Source organism: Penaeus japonicus, unplaced genomic scaffold (assembly GCF_977035675.1).
Source record: "Penaeus japonicus unplaced genomic scaffold, GWHDUDI00000001_assembly GWHDUDI00000035, whole genome shotgun sequence".
Classification (NCBI taxonomy): Eukaryota; Metazoa; Arthropoda; class Malacostraca; order Decapoda; family Penaeidae; genus Penaeus; species Penaeus japonicus.
This window is the reverse complement of record NW_028234437.1, coordinates 28,474,578-28,478,591: the sequence shown is the minus strand read 5'-3', so window position 1 is coordinate 28,478,591 and position 4,014 is coordinate 28,474,578. Positions and strand designations below refer to the sequence as shown.

Genomic DNA, 4,014 nt, shown 5'->3' with positions numbered 1-4,014 from the left:
TTTCTGGTGATTTTTAAATGTAGCTTGAGGATAAGATTTTAGTGATGTAATAGTGGTATACATATAATATAGTTGTGTGGTGTGTGTGTGTGTGTGTGTGTACATATATATATATTATATATAGAAATATATATATATAATATATATATATATATTATTACATATATATAGATATGTGTGTGTGTGGTGTTGTGTGTGTGTAATGTATACATATTTACATATATGTGTACATATATGTCCCTCTGTCCCTGTGTTGTGAGCATGTATGCTATATGTGTGTACATTTTTTTATCTTGTTTATACTAGTACTATAGAGATTTCATAAATCCATGTTACGACGCGAACGCTGTTTTGTGTTGTTGCAGAACCAAAAACAAATACAAGGCCTTTGCAACGCAAAGGCACTGCAATGACTCTTCCTCCTCCCCCCTCCCCCCTCCCCTCCTACCTCAGACTCCATACCCACAGCAAACCTCTCGTAGACCCCCTCATAACCCCCCCCCCCCCCCCCCAACAAATCCCGCCCCCGGCAACGCCTACAGAGTGTACGTCATCAGGGTTACGCGGCGGATGAGCGGGGGGGGGGTTATTAGCGAGGGGGAAGATATAAGCGACGAGGACGCGCCGAACCGTTGATCAAGTAAGTCTTCGGACTTTGCCTTTGAAGGAGGGTCTTTTGCGTCGAGTTTGTCCTCGTTCGTTTCATTGAATTACTCGTGTTTTTTTCTCCTTGAAACCATGTCTTTCATCAAAACTTGCATCGTCTTGATCTTGTAAGTATTTTGAGAATGGGAGTATGGAGGTATAGTGTATTGATGATTTATCTTGATAATTAGTCTGAAAAAAATGGTGTTTATATATCTTTGAGGTAGAAATTCCATAGTAAATGATACGTTTTGAACAAAAATGTGAGAAATTTCTGATTTTCAGATTTTCCTAACCGGTATATTCACTTTAAAAAAAATGTACTTCCTCTTCCTGTTAACCATTTATAAATATCATTATTACTTTTCTTTTTTAAATATCTAAAATATCTAACAAATCGATATTTGTGATACAATATCACAAACAATTATGTTGAATCACTCTGCAATTGCTTAGAATCACCTGATTGTTTCCGTCGCTTGGATATTGCATGGGGCCGTTCTTACCTCCATATCACCCGTGTGCTGTGGTGGTCCCCTCGCCAGAGTTCTTAACCTTGAAGATGCGACAGCGGTGGAAGCTCCTCTGGTAAGCGTGAGAGTGAGAGTGGGAGTTTGAGTGGAAGAGGGAGTGGGAGTGGAAGAGGGAGTGGGAGAGTGGGATTTGGAGTTGGAGTGGAAGAGGGAGAGTGAGAGTGGGAGTTGGAGCTGGAGTTGAAGAGGGAGTGGGAGAGTGAGATTGGGAGTTGGAGTGGAAGAGGGAGAGTGAGAGTGGGAGTTGGAGTGGGAGTGGGAGTGGGAGAGTGGGAGTTGGGGTTGGAGTTGATGAGAGTGATAGCGAGAGAGAGAGAGAGAGAGAGAGAGAGAGAAGAGAGAGAAGGGGAGGGGAGAGAGATAGAGAGAAAGAGAGAGATAGAGAGAGAGAGAGAGAGAGCGAGGGAAGGTAGGGAGAGACAGAGAAGAGGAAGGGAGAGAGAGTAAATGTCAGAGAGAGAGAGAGAGAAGAGGAGGGGAGAGACAGAGATGAGGAAGTGAACGAGAGAGAGAGAGAGACAAGAATGGAAGAGATAAATTGACAAAATGTGCAACATGAAGATCCAGAATAAAGCAAAATCTGGTTTCATATATAACCTTCATTTCCTGTATCTTAATTTCTATATATCTTTCATCACACAGGCAAGAATAGTGAAAAGGAGTCCTCAGTATGACACTCTCAGAAACGTCGGCCGTCCCTGCAGGAATTTCGGTGTTGCAAGGTAAATATTAATGTGAAAATAGGGTAATAATGTGGAATATGGTAATAACAAGGGAAGATATGATTATACAGTCATATCAATCATATATGCATTCATACGCACAAACACAAATACACACACTCACTCACTCACAAACACACACACACACACACTATATATATATATATATATATATATATATATATATATATAGTATATATATATATATATATATATATTTATATGATATATCCATATATATAAATATATATAAATATATATATATATATATATGTATATATATATGTATATATGTATATATATATATATATATATATATATATATATATATATATATATACAACGAAATACCCATAAAAACAAGACTCGTCCAGGATTTTCTTCGATTTTCTTCTCTTCATCTTTTGCTACATATTTTCATTCATTCATGTGTTTATTTTCTCTCTTCTTCATCAGGTGCGACCCTGATCTTCCCGCCGTGTTATGCCGCCCTTACGCCATCAGTCTCTGCCAAGAAACAGAATTCATCAATGTTAACATCTAGAGAGGCAGAAACTGAAGATAATGATAGTATAAGATATCGAGAGAGAGAGAGATAGAGAAAGAGATAGATAGAGAGAGAGAGAGGGAGAGAGAGAGAGAAAGAGAGAGAGAGTGAGAGAGAGAGAGAGATAGAGAGAGAGAGAGAGAGAATGGGAAGACTATAAAGAAGAAGGAGAAGAAGAAGAAGGAGACAAAGACGAAGAGAGGAAGAAAGAAAGAACGTTGTGTGAGAATGAGTCTTTGAAACCTGTTGACCTTATTTCAAGTTACCAAGTTGTGTCTGTTTTCTGTGATATTTTCAGAGTTTATTTTTAAGTTATGGTGATGTATTTTTTTTTTTTTTTCTCGCCATTTTTATGTAAAAGCATATTACAAAAAAGGCTTTAATAAAATGTTTGTTAATAATGAATCCTTTCTTTCTATCCCTTACTATGCAAAATGTAAACTTTATAGAAAATGAACTGTTGATTCTTTATTGTCACTTTATTCATGTTTATTGGCTATCAACTATAAAGCCAAAGTTTTTGCCAAGAAAATCCTCTCAGTATGGAAAAGGACAGAATGGAAACAGGACAAGAAATGACGAATCACAGATAAAATTTCTAAACAAAGGAGCTTAAGTTCTCTATTCAAACATTTTAAAATCTGGGAAGGTCTTTCTGTAGGTCTAAACATCTTTCAAAATCCTGGCGGTGTGAGTAATTATATACATACTTAAGCAAAACACACACACGCACATACACACACACATACATATACATATACATACATATATATCCATATTATATACATATATATTTGCATATATACATATATATATATATATATATATATATATATATATATATATATATATCAATTAATATATATAGTAATAAGAGTATATATATATATATATATGTATGTATATATATACACATATATATACATATATATCTATCTATATATATACATATATATATATATCCATATATATACATATCTATGTGTGTATATATATACATCTATATATATATATATATATATATATTATATACCCAAAAATATATATATATATATATGTGGTGTGTGTGTGTTGTGTGTGTGTGTGTGTGTGTGGTGTGTGTGTTGTGTGTGTGTGTGTGTGTGTGGGAGAAGACCGCGAGCAGCGAGGTCGAGAGCGCTGAGAAGGAGAGAGAGAGAGAGTGTGGTAATTGTGACCAGAGGTAAGTGAGAGAGATGTTAGCTCAAATATGACAAAAAACTGTGTGGAATAAAGCATACCACAAAACGTGAAATCATATCTTTCTGCACGATGGCATGGCCCTCTGTAATCACCTTCATGATAAAAATAATAATCACATCACTGTTTACATGCAATTATTATAACCAGAACAATAATCCCAACAACAGTAGAAATAATTGCAAGGGTGATAGCTACAATGTCAATAATGATAAAAATGTTACTGTTAATTATGCTGATAATGAACATATTGTTAAAGATAATGAAAGCAATGACTATATTAATCAAAAATTATTACTTTCTTTACCACAATGCTAAAATAACGATAATAATGACAATGGAAAGAAAA

At 35.3% G+C, this 4,014-nt stretch overlaps 2 long non-coding RNA genes across 2 annotated transcripts in view; one reads left to right on the top strand and one right to left on the bottom strand.

Annotated features, from left to right (window-relative positions):
• LOC147467615 (uncharacterized) overlaps window positions 1–4,014 on the bottom strand; it is a 90,814-nt gene that overhangs the window by 17,946 nt on the left and 68,854 nt on the right. The window lies entirely within an intron of this gene.
• LOC147467620 (uncharacterized) lies at window positions 1,165–2,848 on the top strand. Its single transcript, XR_015190513.1, has 3 exons — window positions 1,165–1,233; window positions 1,821–1,900; window positions 2,357–2,848. It is a non-coding gene; the product is annotated as an uncharacterized LOC147467620 (long non-coding RNA).